The sequence below is a fragment of the Hippoglossus stenolepis genome, chromosome 1, assembly GCF_022539355.2.
Source record: "Hippoglossus stenolepis isolate QCI-W04-F060 chromosome 1, HSTE1.2, whole genome shotgun sequence".
Taxonomy (NCBI): Eukaryota; Metazoa; Chordata; class Actinopteri; order Pleuronectiformes; family Pleuronectidae; genus Hippoglossus; species Hippoglossus stenolepis.
This window is the reverse complement of record NC_061483.1, coordinates 5,857,028-5,874,169: the sequence shown is the minus strand read 5'-3', so window position 1 is coordinate 5,874,169 and position 17,142 is coordinate 5,857,028. Positions and strand designations below refer to the sequence as shown.

The 17,142-nt window shown below is 41.9% G+C and overlaps 1 protein-coding gene across 3 annotated transcripts in view; it reads left to right on the top strand.

Annotated features, from left to right (window-relative positions):
- Positions 1–17,142, top strand: part of tspan4a (tetraspanin 4a) — a 124,071-nt gene that overhangs the window by 58,156 nt on the left and 48,773 nt on the right. The window lies entirely within an intron of this gene.

The following is a 17,142-nucleotide window of genomic DNA, read 5'->3' as shown; positions in this document are numbered from 1 at the left end:
GCTCTGATGGGCATGAAACAAACCAGCAAATTGCAGACATGGTCATGACTGTGTCGCGCTCGCATCTGTTGATAATGACCGTGTTTATGATATGAATGAATGGGTGCACAGGGGGAGGGGGGGGACAAGGGTGCGGGGGCAGGTGTCAGTTGAGACTTGGCAGTTGGTGTTTGGATTCACCGGAGGCTGCAGGCCCTGTGCATCAGGATGTGTGGGTTCTGGTGGTCTCCCACAGAGGCAGACGCACAGATGGGTGTCACAACTGAATCTTATCCTCCAAACCAGGACAAGCAGAAAAATGAGAGTGTTTCCCCCCCGGAGAAGAAAAAACACCATCCAAACGTGTAAAAACGATAAATATTAACATTCCAGTGGCAAAGCCGTCGAGGGGTTGCAGTCACAAGTCACACAGGAGTCGACAGTGTAATATGTGGGTTTTGATGCACATTCAAAACCTGAGCAGAAATATGAGTAATTCAGAACATCCTGAAAGAAAGTTTCTAAAGATAAGTTGGGTGCACGGATCAAGACAAATGCCACAAAGTGCAAAGAGAGCAGACAGAGAATAGATGACGCAGATGAATCATGAGGTTTTAGGTTCACGACTGAAGAGATAGAATAAGATGGGAGACTAAACATCAGATCTTTGTGGAGCGATGAAGAAACTAACATTTATCTTTTTTCATTGTGTTTTTCTTCCTCTGCAATGATTAATTGCCGACCGACCACCAGCTGTTTATCATGACAAACCAAATTCAGATATTTCATTACAGTAGTGAATGAAGAAAGAGTATTCATCTCTATTTTTCCTGAAATTTGATTAAATTGGGAAATGTTTGGATGGAAACTTGATGTCGAGACACTGACTCCACACAGGGAGGTTGATATGAACGGTTCAACAACGTGTGGGACTTGAACCCAGGTCACTATTGTTGGGTTCTTCTAACCATGACCACAGTTATTTCCCAACCATAACCAAGTGGTTATTATTGTAACCATGACAATGAAGAGCTATTTTAATCCAAACAATGACCTTCCCCAAAAGACTAACCAAGCTGGTTTTGTGTCTAGACTCAACAGAAGTGTTTATAAAACACAGACACATCTTTCTTTCCTGTTGATTGTGCTGTCAAAACACTGTGTTGTTTAAAAGGGTCATTATTACAAACAGTGTTATTTAGAGACATAAAGGAAATCTTTATATTGTCATATTCCATAAATCCAGGAGAGAAGATACAGTTCAGGAGCAGTAGGATCAGTCACTTCTTACAGCAGAGCAGAGAAATGATGCAGGGAGGATGAAGAGAATCTAATCCAGGACAGAGCGTGGAGATCATGTGATCAAGAGAACCATGTGCATCTAAACAAGCTGCAGGTTCAGACATCATCTGTCCTGCATCATGACGACTAAAGTCCGATTTACCCGACGCATCCAGCCCAAATGAGTGTTTGAAAGTGTCAGAGAGTGGGAGTGGGAAGACGACTGCAGGAGGCTTCACACCACAGCAGATGCCGCGTGGCCTTATTTCACAGCTTTCTCTCGTGTGACAGCTGCTACATTGTGATTTTATCAGAGAACATCAAAACACCGTGGGCCTTGAACGCTGTACACGACTTTCAAAGTCATCACGTTGCTATAGAGTTCACACATTGTGGCTCGCACACTAGATGACAGGGTCAGGGACGCAGAAGAATTGCAGATGCGCGTTGCAGAGTCTGTCAGATCGCACCTTTGAGCGATTCACAAATAACGAGAGAGCGCCAATCGGATGTCGATGCAGGGCTTTTCCCCGTCAATCTCCAAAAACTGTCGACAAGTGGGAAATTAGGGCTGAAATTGTGCAATTCGAACTTGGCCTGGGGGCAAGTATGGTCCTTTTATCCCACTGCACCCTCCTAATAGATTGGAGGATATTAAGTTCTGAAGTGCGATTCTTGCACAGAGCCGAAGAGCAGAGATGGATAATTTAACGAAGAAGTTATTATCGCCAGGAGAGAAGCCGGGGTTAAAAATCGATGTGATTTATTAAAAGGACAGTTTGAATATACAGTTATTCATGTGAGATCCAGATTTATTCCCTTTATTAAGAGTTTTGGACCGGCACGTATATTTCCCCCTGTATGTATTTAATAATGGGGATCTGAAGGTAGATTAAGAGTTGTAATTTCATCAGTAGGAAAAACAATGTTATCCTCCATGACACACACACACACACACACACGTACAGAAGATCTTCTGCGGCACAAAGTCACCATTTCTCCTCTCTGACCCTTTCTCCTCGTCCCAACTCCTCCAGCATTCTTTAACTCTGTTATTCTGCTGACCACACCAGACTGTCTGACTTTTAAGACGTGTGGAGAACAACTGATTTCCGGGGCTGAGCAGAAGCTGTCAGGCCCCTGGATGGTGGAAAGTAGGTCAGCGTGTGAGTGTGCCCTTTTTCTCCAGGTATGGAGCGGCTGAGATAAGCAGCGAGGGGTAACATTGTTGACTGTGTGTGAGCTCGCCAGCCTTCACGAGTCTCGGGGAAGGGGGATGCTGGGATGCCAGAGGCAAACTTCAGCAGATGCAAACACTCTAATACTACACTGGGGGGGTTGTGTGTGTGTGTGTGTTTGTGTGTGGTTCAGGTAGTGCTCATATTGTTGGGACCTACATTTGTGTAGATGCTCAAATTATAGATTCTTCTTCCTTCTGGGAAAAAAAGCAAAGCAATGTAAACATTATATTTTAAAGGTGAATACATGTCAGGATAAGGTGAGGTTTAGGTTTAGATTAGCTTATTGTTGGGGTTATTTAGTAGTTACTGTAAAATTTTGCTGACACACACTCACAAATGAATCCGGATTAACAACCTAATTATGTCACATTCAGGGTTCGGCAACTTGAAAACTGTTTCCACATGTCACTCACAGAAAGACCAGAGAACAAGATGAGATCTGAATATCAAAATAAAAGACTGTAACTGGGATTAATGACTGTGATGTGCAGAATGTCACATTTTAATCTCACACCCATGTTACTGAAAAAATAACAAACTAAGAGCACTGCCCTTATGAAAGCACATTTACATTTTTAACTTGGATCTGCACCAAATCTTCACACACTCATTAATATCTGACCCTTAAACATCTTGTTTTTCATCATAAGGTTCAAGAATTATTCTCTGAGAAATAACAAGAATGTTAACCATGAAACTATAGAGAGTTTTTACACTGATCTAGAGTCTAGACCACTGATATTTTTAAGTTAAAGATGTGAAAACCGCTTTCTCCCTGAATTTTCCCCAAATAAGTCAGTGAATTTTAATAAGGTGCGAGGAGTTGGCCCAAATATGCTCCAGTTGTTTTTGTATTTTATTTCCAACTCTGCTTCTACACAGTTCCTGTTGTGGAAACACTTCAGTCACTCACTGTTACTCGCTCAGCATCGGTTAACAAAGCCCCAATTAATGCAGGAAACGCTCCTTAAGCCCCAAAGGCTTTCTTTCTTTCTAACAATCAAATTAGACTAATGAGGTTCTTATTGACTACCACGACTAGCCGTATGACTTGAGAATGACTAACAGTAATCATAATGATAGGTTGTCATGGTTGGCTCATGATTAACCTGTGGTCTCACAGCACCAGAGATTGAATCCTCTCCTCCGTCGTGTGAAGTAAACAGATCAGCTGGCCATTGTAAACTGGGTTACTGAGACTTTACACATTCACTGTTCCCTGCACAACGTTGAACCAGAGAGAAAAGACACAACCACGCACTTCAGTCGATTTTTTGTGAAGAGGAGATCTAGTGATTTCTTAATGGTTGTCAATAGAGTAAAGCAAATGAGCATGTGTGTGTCTGTTGTTGGTTGTGTTGTGTCTATAAACAGCCCATTTGTTTTCAAACTGACGGAGACATTTTTCTTAATTTGCTTCTGTTTTGTTGATGTGCATCTGTTTTCTTTAGTGGAGAAGCTGCCGTCCTCCCTCTTGACCTGCCAGCGCCCCCACTCTGTCCCAGAGGAGCGGGTGCAGAGGTGTTGTTTAGTTTATTAATGTGCACGTGTAGTTTGCCTGAATCATTGATCTCTCATCTGATCGAGGTTCATTAGGATCAATGGACTCGAGCAGATCAGAATATTAACTGTGTTGATAAACCAATGGCGCTGTCCATGGTGCTGAAGTCGCAGAGAGATTGTAGATGCATCTTCTCTCAGTTTGTCTTTGATTTGTAATATTTATATAATGTAAACACTCAATTCTATACTACACTGTAACTTATATACTCTATATAATCAGAGTAACAAGAAGCTGAACCCGTGTCGTCCCAGAAGAGCAAGAGGATCAGAGACACACTGCAGCCAGGTCTTGTAGTGCTACAACATTTGTTTTTAATATTTCTGTTATTATTCAGTGGCGTCTTCGCTGCAGAAAATCCATCCCAGACGAAGCCTCCTCTGTAACAGAATATTTCAGAGGAGACAGGACTACATGTAGTTTTTAAAATAGAAAATAGAAACCTGGAAACAGAGTGGGATAATGTGACTGGGGAAATTAACCTGAACTGACTGCACCATGTTCAGCTGATACAGTTACATAACTGGAGGTTAGGTTTATATGGACACAAATAAAATGTGTTTTGAAAAATAAGCATGAGGAAAATGCATTATGTCCATGAAAGACTAGGCCAACAATATGTAGTCAGCCTGATGTCAGTGTATTTAACAATTGGGGAGAAAAGTTAGGATGAAATCTGTGTGTATGTGTGTGTGTGTGTGTGTGTGTGTGTGTGTGTGTGTGTGTGTGTGTGGTTGAGTGTGAGCAGGGGCTTCTCCCATCGGGCCACCCCTTATTAAAAAAATGACAAATCGCTTTCTGTGTGTAGGACCCTGTGCTGATATGAAATAGGTTCCCAGAGCTTTTAAGGATCAAACAGCTGCACAATCTCCAAAAAAGAATTAATTTGACAGCAGTAAAAAGAAAACCAAAAAGCTAAGACGACGTATGAGGAGGGTCCGGGAGGTTTGTTTACTCCTTCAAAAAGGCTAAATAAACATCACACAGCGATTCTGACGGTTCTGAAAGAGCTGTGGGCACATTTTCACCCCAGATATGTGCTGAATACATTATAAAAGCCCGGATAAAAGGGCGAGACTAGATGTCTATTATTCAGCTAATGTGAAATGAGCTGGCTTTTGTTCTTTGTACTGTACTTTGTAGACTCGGCCGTCATCAGCTTCATTAAACGTCTACAAAAGGTACATCACAAATGCCACAGAGACCAGAAAAAAACACTGTTCCACATCGTCCCTCTGCAGAACTAATTAGGAACAATTTATCTTTACAGGCTTCACAGATAATAAAGTCTTTTATCCGAACATTTTATTCACGGTTCCTGCAGAGTGCCCGAGTTAAATTTAAAACTTTCCAATGCTCCGCAGAATGTAATTTAACACCTGATTCCCTCTCATAGCAGCTAATGTGTGGAGCATGTCAGTGAAACCATGGAGTTGATAAGGCCTGGAGTTATTCACCAAGTGTAAGAATTTACTGACATGTTTCACACTTTTATAATGATAAGAATACTGATAATCATAACACCCTTAACTTTTACAGCACATTTCAGGTACAAACTTTATTCATGTTTGAAACAGGATTAAAACTTTTCAGGACTAAGAAATGTTAATGATATAAAACACGACCTGAACAAGAAGCATTTGATTATTGGATGGATTGACTAAGGCCTTGTCTACACTACTGCGGACATACTTTTTACAGATATTTTTGCAAAAAAATCTGTCCTGATAACCTTCATTTTTAGAAAAAATCTCCGTCCAGACGAGAACACAAGAACGACAAAGCAGCAAAACCGGTATTTTTCTGCTTTTGTTGTTGTTTCTGGCTCATGCTCATTACACAAAGCAACAGTATACAGACAGTGACGTCATTGTTTCTCAAATGCTCCGTTTTAAAAGTTTAACTTTTGAAGGCGTTTGTGCGAATCTCTGTTTTAGCAAATTAAAACACTTCATGTCTTTTAAGGGTTAAACGCAGAGGAAGACGTTTGTTTTGCAAAAATCTGCACAGGGCGTAATATGTTCCACAGGTTTGAGGTCTGCTGTGAATGGACCGGATACAAATACATACAAAAAACACGTTATAACAAAAAAACGCCTTATAACATGAGGATGATTCCACAAATAGGATTACAAAGTCTTGCCTGGCAAAACTTACCAACCCGCCTTTAATGTAAATGAAATATAAATAAATATATCATTCAAAAAGTAATTAACAGCGACTTCACTGAGCTCCTCACCTTATCTTATGTTAAACATTAACCCACTCAACAGGGAGTGTGTTGTGTTAGTGTGTTATTACTGCAGAGGCTGTTTGATTTTATAACTCCCTATCCCCCTGGTTTCCATTACATGGCATCTCCCCGGCTCTGTGTATCCTGTGCACAGGGTTGTGTAAATAGAGGAGGAGGAGATGTGTTTGTTGTGTGTGGCAGTCCGGGGCGGAACTGGATTAGTCAAACTTATAGGGAGGAATATTAAGAACACACCCACAGTGACGGAGCAGAGTCCTGGTTCCTGCTCAGATATGTGGGTACATTTGGAAATGTGTGTGTTTCTCTTGCGGTGGATTAAATACAGATGTGACCTGCCAGTAAACTCCTTCACATAATGATACAGTTCATTGGTATTGGCAACAGGGATTAGGATCTACTAGAAGTTGTGAGGCAGTTCCCTGTGAAGGGGAGGCAAGTTTACATCCTGGAACAAAGTAGAATGACATTCAGTAGAGCGCACGCCTCAATCCACAGTCCCCTTAAGTTTATTCAAGCTGCACCACATTTCACACACTCCCATCAGTCCTATAAATACGCCTGGTTTTTATTTCATCAAGATCCATCAATTATTCCCTGAAAAGTTAGAGAAATAGAAACACCTACAATGTGAAAGAAAGTGAAATGAAAAATCCTGGATCCGCCCCAGAATTTAACAGCTTCTTCCCTCACCCAAAGCACATCCTTCCACCAGGTTTCATGGTAATGTGTTAAGATGCTTTTGTGTAATCCTGTTTACACACAAACGGGCAGAGGTGAAAGCAAAGTCCTCGGTGTGGGTGAGAAACAACATCAGGATTAACAACGAGGAGGTTTTTTAAAACATAACTGGAAGAGGAACGAGCTGAACGAGTGAACTTTTACATCACTGCAGCGAGATGAGACGTTAAACGAGAGCAGATCAGAAAAACAGCGTGAACAAACGTTCAAAATAAACCTCAGAGTCAACTCATCCTTCAATGGGCTGAAGGGTTCGCCCAAATAGAAAGTTTTTTACAAAAGCATGGACCTTCCATTTATTTAAAATCTGAAATCCTCTCATTCTCCTCTTTTGAACTGACGTGATCTTTCTGAACAGATATGAACTGATATCGCCTGCCAAGTCATGGCAGACATCAAAGCAGGGAAAAGATCAAACAGGACATTTGTGGGATGAGATTTTTCTGTGTCCCTGGAACAGCTTGATAAATATCTCTCTGTATAAGGGTTGAATACATTTATACAAAACCACAAGTATGACACATTTACATAACTGGTGTGTGGAGGAAGACTGACGAGTTGCAGTTGAAATGTTATCACATTGTGCTTTATTACCTCTGCAGAGGGATGTTATGTTTCCACCCGTGTGTGTGTGTGTGTGTGTGTGTGTGTGTGTGTGTGTGTGTGTGTTTATTCGTCAGCAGGATTATGCAAAAAGTGCTGAACCGATTTGCACCAAACACGGAGGAGGGATGGGGGGAACCCATTAAGTCTCGGAGCAGATCTGGTTAAAAGGAGCAAATTCCATAACGTTGCGAGATGAGGTGTTCGTCAACATTTGCGTCGAGCTCTCGGGGATATAACATATTTATATCTTGATGCGAAAACTCTGACATTCGGAATTGTTTGGCCTCGGCGTGTATATGTGTGTTTTCTGCTGAGTGGCGTCTCCGGTGATAAATTCCATCACACGTCGTGTCACCTTCACACAAAGGAAACATTCACTCGCAATTTAACGTCAGTTGTGCTTCAAGGATTTTGCTTTTGAAAATGTTTGCACGGCGTAAAGATTAAGGATGAACTATGAGCGGTTTACAGGAATCTTAATACATTTAGTTTGAGTGTCCGAGGTTGACAACACAATTCCAGCCTCTTCCTCCATCTTTGTCGAGGAGTAAAACCGGATTCTATTAGAACCTTTTCTTCTATGATACGAACACAACAGTCTGTCTCCTGCTAAAATCCAGATCAATGTGACATGAATACATTTCACCGCTCCTTGATCGACTCTTTGATTTAAAACTGGTCGTGTGAGACCCTGCTCCTCTGAGTCATGAAGAACATGCAGGTTGTATTTCCCCCTGTGGGCGACACAAACATGTTTTTTTGTTATTTGCTTCTTTTCTCACAGCTTGTAAAACAAAACAAAACAAAAATCCAAATGAAGAGCAAAATGGGCGCAGCTGCAAACGGATTCAAAATGAAAGAAGGGATCGCGGGGGTATGGGTGTTGAGTTAGTCCAAATTAATTAATTTGTCACTGCAAATGGGCCGATGGTGTGAAAATTGATTTGTGTTAGAAAGCTCCCGCTGATTTAGGAGGAAAATTATGCTCTCTAGCAAATATGCAGTGTTTTCAATTACCGATTTTATTTGGCTAACATGTGTTCAGCATCACTGGCTAGAAGATGTTAGTCTGTCAGGATTTAATTAACTGCCCTAATTAGCCGTATATTCTGCTGGCGACATCCATCTAACGCGCTGTGAGCTGCACAGGGTTGAGTGGAAGCATCTCTCCGCACCGAGACTCGGAGAGAACCAGAGAGGAAAGAGCTGCAGGGAAGTTTGACGCCTGAGCAACGAGGGGCAGGATGTTTTGCATCTTTAAAAATTCCCAACGTGAAGGCAGCAAACAGCCCAGGGAGCGACGCAGTTTCCTGTTTACACAATGGTTTACTAAGAAACACAGTTTGAGCAAAGACATGCATGATTTGGGTTTATTGACTTTGGTTTTTAATTTTTCTGTTAAAAAAACAACAGGTCTGAAAGGTTTGAGTTTTGAGACAGTTTTTAAACCCAGCGGTTTATAAAATGGAAAAATGTCCATGAATCAATACGTAGCTGCATTCAAATTTCTAAAGATCAGTGGAGTTTTGTAGAATACTTCAAATCTTGAAATTGTACTACAAATACAATATTATATTCTTCATTTAAAGGGAAATTCCAGAGTTTATAAATGTGGGTGTGTAAATGACAACATGGTGGGAGGGGCTATGACGTCATCTTATGTGGCAACAACGACATCTCAAATTGTTATTCTGATTCTTTGCTAAGAATCTGGCAACATTACACACGTCTCACTCAACGAGGATTCTCACTCTGAGCCGTGCAGCATCGTTTGTCCCTCCTCTGCTTGTTGCCTCTCTCTCTTTCTCTATCTCTCTCTCTCTCTCTCTCTCTCCTCATTCGCTCTTCAATTTGTAGGATCTCCTCGTCCTCCTACCCCATCTCAAACAAGTAGAGAGGGCCATCGAGGTCAAATGCTTCATCCACATTGTTCACATCACAAAATCCACACTCCTCTCTCCAACTCTCTCTCATTCACGTTTCCATGAGACTGTAGCCGTGGCAAACCTTCAGCTCCAGTTCACTTCCAATCTGCGAATGAAACGTTTCCTTCCTGTGGCGAAGCACAACCGCAACATGGATTTTAACTTTACCGTCCTTTATTCCAAATTCAATAACTATTCTTTCCTCCACAAAGTTGACATGCAAACTGCAGAGAGGCTATTTTTGTGTTGTTTTATGCTGTCACTTGTTTGAATGACGCACTGGTGAGCTGAACACAATTTTCCACTCAGATTGGCAATAACGTTCTATTCTGTTCTGTTGTATTGAATTTTGACATTCGACTTTCGACAAGCTGCTGCACGGTTGAGAGCGAGGCGTCTCGCTGACCAAGTCATGTGTGATGTTACCCGACTCCCGGCAAAGACCTAGAATAACAATTTGATTAATTAATTCGTTGCCCCATAAGATTACATTGCAGCCACTACAAGACCTATTCTGAATATTTTTTGTAGATTCCATTCATTCACTCTAAATCGTATGAATGCGAGTGTGAATTGTTGTTTGGCTCTTTTGGCCGCTGGCGCTCCAAACCCACGTTTATAAATGTAGGACCCAGTTTGAAGAATACTGCAGTTCCCTTATAAGGGCTCTGAAGCAGCTCTAACTGATTAACATTTCAAACTCCTCCACTCAGTGTCAGAAGAAAATTGTCAGACCAGAGCACAGTTCATTCAAAATACACCGTGTCCGTCCTCTGCCTCCCACAGAAGTCGGAAGGGGGAGCAGCAAACTTTATAATAAGACTGCAGACTGCAGTTGCTGTACAACAGGAGACTGCACAGCCCCCAGGAAAGCTGGTGGATGAACTAAGGATGTAAACTTTACTCTCAAACACTTCAACCTGCCGGTGAGAAAATCTGTCTCTGCAGCAAGCGAAGTCCATACTTTACTTTAGACGACTTTAAAAAAAGCTTCTTTAGTGAGGCTGATAAAGAAAACTACATTTGCTCATTCGGCAAACACTTTTATCCACCGGAGGACAACAGTAAATCTTAAGCAACGAGCCAAATCTGCTCAATAAGACAAAGCAAAGGAGATCAGATAAAGACGTGAACCAATAGAAGAGTCAGTTACACATGTTAGAGGTGTTAGAAAACACATTGGTCTTTAAACCGCCCACACTGCTCCTGTGAATATTTCACTCAAACCCTCCCGAGTTAACTGTAACAGATCCATCATCCTGTAAACTCGTACATTTATATACAGATGTATTTTGAAAGGACCACAGGGTCTTACTAAAGCAGCAGAGACATTATAGAAAGCAGGGCTGGAAAACGTCTGGTCCACAGGCTGGAAATGGCCGCCGAGAGCTCACAATGCAAATAATCATCTGATCTCTCCACTAAATCCACAGATCTCTCGTCTCTCTGCAAGTGGAACAAATACCTCTAGTGCTGTGCAGCAGCAGCGGCTGGGACCCGCCAATCAAACTGATGTTGATCCCAATAATAGCGTGTTTATGACAATCTGTGTTTTCACAGCGACGGCATCGACAACTTATTCTCCAGTTTCACTGAACTTTGAATAAACAGGTGAACAGCTCTCTGTGCAGCAGTGGGGGGTGTAGCTTCAGGTTCTGTTTCAAAATAAAAGCACTCCAGATTTACTGTTGACTGAATCCATTCATTTGGTTACAGTAGTTATACCATAAACTTCATGAAGGCTGTAGTAGGTATGTTCAGGTGATTATAAAAACAAAGCGCTGTCAGTAGCAGCTCTGCGGCTGAACAACAGACCACAACATGAACCCGTTAAATAAACATGAAACTTTCCAGTTTCATTTAAACTGCAACAAACATCACCAAGCAAACAGCCCATTCCAAACAGGCAGCTCAACTAGCACATTTAGGTTTTCTGCTCTTGAAACATGGAACATTAGACTAACATGCCCTGCAGGGTGGCGTCTTCAAGCTGTGTGCCTGTCAGGTCACGGTCTGAGCGAAGGCAACATGAACGCAGCGGTAACGTGTCATCGCTGACAAGCATCACGGCGTCTGCCAAGAAAAGTAAATTGGGTGCAGAATGTCGCACCTTCCAAGAGAAATGGACAAAAAAAAAGTAAAAGGCCAGCCAGAGCGCCGGAGCGCCTCGTCTCCACAGGTTCTCACGGCTTTCATAAATCTTATATATTTAAAAAGGTAATACAGATCTAAAGTTTGAGGCATATTAAAAACCAGCAGCGCTCATCACCAGGCGGTTACCATGAGAGCAGATTTAAGGAGCAGGATTCATCCTCCTGGGACAAACTGAATATGTGATTCCGACTTCAAAGTGTCACTAAAGAAATAATACATGAAGCATGTGAGGTCAAACCAACATTCTTCGCTGTGGTATCCGTGAGAAACGCTAATCATCGGCCACATTTCATTCATGTATGTATGATTATTCCAATTATGACCTTAATCCCACTAATTAAATGGTATTAATATGTATTTCCTGCCCGGGCGCTGGACGGGGCGCTCATAAGATCAGAGCAGCGATATTCACACACTGTGAACGTGGTCATTAAAACATTCACCTGGATTATATATTTAAAGCCCCAGGGGTCAAGAAGATCTACTGTACATTTATGGGGAAAATCATTCGGAGAGATGTAGTTGTAAAATCAGCGTAGACATTTCTGCTGAACTGTGAATAATCTTTCCTATATGTTAAGATGCAGGGAAAGGAAGTTAAGTTTAAAGGGTATTTATTTAAGTAAAGAGTATTTTCTCTTCACTCTGAGCAGTCGCCGTCCCGAGTCCTTAATCAGCAGCCAGTGTCAGAGGCTCTGCGTCAGATAAACAAAGCTGCAGCGGGAGGGAGAGACACTCCAGATGGCCGCATCAATTTAAACACTGTAAACCTGTGTGAGGGAAGAGATTTAAAGCTGCTGCTTTCGGGGAGGAATTCTAATCGAGACCAAATTGTGACAAGAGAAAAAAACAAAACAATCACTTCCCTGTAAAAGCTGCTGGATTGAGTGGTTTGTTTTTTGCGATACTTCAAAGATAAACGCACAAAACAACAGCACATTAAGAAACTGTGATGCTTCGGATGCAAGACGTCAGTTCTAAACAACAATAGTCAACTCCACTCAGTTAGTGAAAACATCTGTCAATTGATTGATTAGTTGACTGATAGAAAATTAAGTGATTTATTGAGTGAAACGGGAAAATAGTTGCTTTTTCCAGATTTTCAAATGCTCAGAGCTTTTACTTATATAGTTATAATGCAAAAATACACAATTTGAAGATGTCACTTCGTTACTATTTTAGAGTTTTACAGAAACCAAATGCAGATGCCACATGAGGGAAGTCTTTGATTGGACGTACGTGTTTTGTGCACAGTTAAGAGGTCACATCTGGCAAAGGTTTCAAACAGCACAAAGGCAGAACTTGTTTAAAAAACTCAAAGGGAATAAACATGAGAAAACTCAGGCCTGCTGACGGAGGAACTGACGGAGGAACTGACTCTGAACAAAGGGAAACACAGAGACGAAGGCTGTGTCTCAATTCAGGACTGTCTCATTTCCAAGGCTCCTTCAAATGCGGCCGACAAATGCTTCCTTCCATCCTTGAGAGAAACTCAGGCTCCGGTGGGCAGATCATTCCCGACCCAACATATCCCAGGATTCATTGCACTGCAGCGACGAACCATTTCTCAAAGAGGTAATGATGGAGGCGGCCCTTGTGGGCCACGTGGACCGTGTCCTCTGAAGGATGCAGCCCCTGAATCGAGACACAGCTTGAATACACATTAAGTTAACAAGACACGGGAGAAAGTAATGAAGGCGGTTCAGGAAATCAACAGAGGAGGGGAAACACACAATGACATAATCAAAACACAACACAGGCTCCAGACACAGGATCAAGACATTAACAGAGTTAAACCCAGTAAAATAATCTATGATCACTTGCATTTCAATAATATAAAGCTGCCTCTCGTCAACATGCTCCAGTGTGATGTGGCTCATTTTACACTTATTAAGAAAACTGCAATTTTGCTTTCTTGCAAATCCAGGACCTAAACATAGAAGGTGTTATAGATTAATTTAGTCCTGATCGGTGTAAATATACTTCGTTATCTCTTATGCACAAGAAAATACCAGTTCTGAACTGGTTTTTAACTGGGAGAGGCTCCAAATGACCATGCACAGTAACCAGCGTATCATAATCATATAATAATCACACCTACTGTATATATACACACATATACAACCCACATTGTAACATTGGAGTCAGTTGCAGTTGTGATGGACAAAAAATATTAACAATTCAGCAAATACATTCATTATAATCCTTCCTCCTCCTCCTGTGGACTGTTGGACTTTATAAAACAGGCTGTGAAATTCAAATAAATGATGAAAGTGAGAAGAAATGTTATCGGGTCATTCACCAGCTGGAACTGCACTTCGGCAAAAATGTCTCTGCAAGCCCACGCAGAGAAGTGGGTTATGGGTAACGTAGGTCGCACAAACCTCCAGCAGCTCAACAAGGCATTGTGTGGATTTGCAAGCAGGCTGATTGGTTTCTCCACCTCCAGAAGGTCGATAATAGAGAAGAAAAAAACGGAGATGATATTAAGATTTATGTACGAGTTCAGAAGATTGACAAGCTGACGCCTCAGAAAACGTTGCTCACGACGGACATTTCGAGTTTTTCGACAACAACATAAAGGTTTAGCTGCTGCTACTGGAAATAAAGCTTCTATCTGGATGGATGTGGTTTTGGTTAGTTATAAATAAACATGTGTCTGAAGTCACCGTGAACTTCACTGTTACTGCTGTTGTCTCTGGTGTCACCGCTGCCTCTCGTGCACCCGGGGGCCAGATGCATAAACAACGTGCACTGTAAATAATACCATGCATATGCTATGTCCCACATATGAACTGGAATAAAAAGAAAAATGTGCACCTTCATTTTCTTTTTGTAACGTCAGAGCATCAATTTCCCTGCGTTAATGAATCTTTTAATCCAAACCTGAGCCGTGAAGCACAAAGTGTGTTTAAACACGACTCTCTATTATAACTCTATTGTTCAATCACTGATCCTCCTCCTCAGCGTGATGATGGTGTGAAGGTTTATGTGATGAATTAGTGATACGGACGCTCTGGAAAGCCACGGCCAAGCGGAACAAGTCACAATCTCAATCGGGGAAATTGGACATTTTGCTGTTAATGCGGTGGAGTGGGCACAAGTATCGAAATGCAAACAGCATTACTACATCCATTTATGGCAAAACTGTGGGAGTAGAAATGACGCTTGTGCCCGTTCACCCAGTTCCACGATGATTCAGATCTGCAGGAAACAGAATGGATGTATGTGCGGCTGATGAATAGAACGTGGATGCGTGTTTCCATCGTTTCTGCATACACAGTGTGAATTCACAGCTTTATGCATCTGGCTCCAGATGCCAATTATCACGCAGGCATGTGGCTCCATCCATAATCGTTGTGTCATGTCTGAGTAAAGCATAAAATAGCTAATTGGTAACAGGCACCAGTGGTAGATGCAACAAGAAGCATTCACGTCTAACAAATGGAAGAAGTCGTCAATTAATTGATAGCGAAGTTCCATCAATCACTGGTAAATATGGCTCATAGACTGTATATCAAGATGGACGACATGCTGGCGCATTATAGGCCCTAAGCCCCGCCTCCTCCATGGTAATGGATGGGACATGGACCAAAGTAAATGGTTAAATTATACGTCAAAGAGTTTTGTCTCCCAAAGATGCAATCTGTCATTGTAGGTTGTTCTTATCACACTGGTGTTCAAGTGATCATTTTCCTGGCAAGTCTGGTTTTATCTAGCTATTGGATGATATAAAAAACGGAAACTGAGACTGACTCACGATTGGTCCAGCACATGTATGAGCAGGACGTCTCTTCATCTCCGTTACCGTGTAGATTATTACACGTGTTTCGCAAAATGTACGAGATGGCATCGTTCGAATCCGGGCTCGTCTCATCCTCCTCCCTCATGAGCCTCTGACTCTGCGAGCTTAAAATGTTCAAAACCTATTCTCAGCGTCCCCCATTCATCCTTCGCCCTTCGTCACTGCGGCCAAACTTCATTAGAGAATGCACTCTGGGGCGTGATAAGTGTCCGTTGTGAGCAGCAGTGACCCGAAGGCCGTTCATCTGCAAGCTGCCGAAGTCTCCGAGCTGCCTGAGTGAGCGGAGCCCCACATGAGTGCTTTTTATTTTTGCCTTGCCCTACTTCTAGCTCGAGAGCTCATTAAATAAGATCTTGTGTTAAAGCTGGAAATAGAAAGAAAAGTGCATGTGAGTGTGTGTATGAAATGAGTGTGTGTGTGTGTGTGTGGGGGCGCAATAATCATGTATTTAACCGTGGAAGTCTTATTGCCGCTGGGAGTTCTGGCAAGTGGCCGTGGAGAGAGTGCGACTGGCTGCGTGATGCATATTTCCCTTAGTCGCAGCTGAAAATGCTGCATCATGAATGTGTGAGTGTTTTTCTGCCCCCCCCCCCACTGTCAACTTCAGCCTCTAAAGGCAAAAGCAAACATGTCGTTGTTCATCAGGACACTAATGCAAAGGAAGGAACATCCCAGATCTGCTGGTTTTGGACTCCAGAGAAGGCAGATTTCCTCCCAAAGCAGCTTAATTCTTCAAACGCTGGGCCCAGCGGTCTGTAATGGGTCGACTATATTAAAAACTTAGCCTCTTTAGTGAAGGTGATGATTTGACTTATGTCTAAATTAAGTCTGTTTAATGGGAGAGTCATACTTTCTTGCTTTGAGGTGTGTGAAGAGTCGATAATGTCTTGTAAAGGGATCACGTTAACATGTTGACAACTCATGGCTACTACATCATTGCAAGATGAATTCTATTAGTTTAAGTATTGTTTAATACAGATGCATGTCCCCGAGTCTTGCTCTGTTGAAAGGGAGTTTGTTCTCTCCACTGTCTCTAACTGGCTCATTGTGGGAACTGTGGGCTTCTCTGTACGATATGTGAGGTCTGAACTAACAATCCTCAAGTCTTGAGCTATTTGTGACACCAGTGATGTCAGATAAACATCCGCAGTAGAGAACACATCTCCACTAAGGCCCTTATGAAACCACATTTAAATCTGCTCCAGATTCGTAATTGGATCTGCACCAAATTACACACACACAGAAATATCATTCCCCCAAACTTACAAAAAAAAATATCAAGATCCGTGTTTCTCTTGGAAAATCATTCCATCCTGTTTGTGCATAATCCTGTTGATTGGCAGAAAAACTCTTCTGGTTCCACGTTCCGCTGATGGTCACCAGAACTGTCCAATGACTGAGTTCCCTGTCAATCCAATGACCTCAAGTTCAATAAATCAGTTTGATGATAAAACTGATTTATTAATGTTTTCTTTTCTTTGCTCGGGACCATGTGAACTAAACTACAGGTGTGAAAGTGACGTTAAAAGGAAAAACCTCTGTATAGTTTTCTCATAGTGATGATGTGCTCGATCCCTGAGGTGAAATGATGAGGTGAT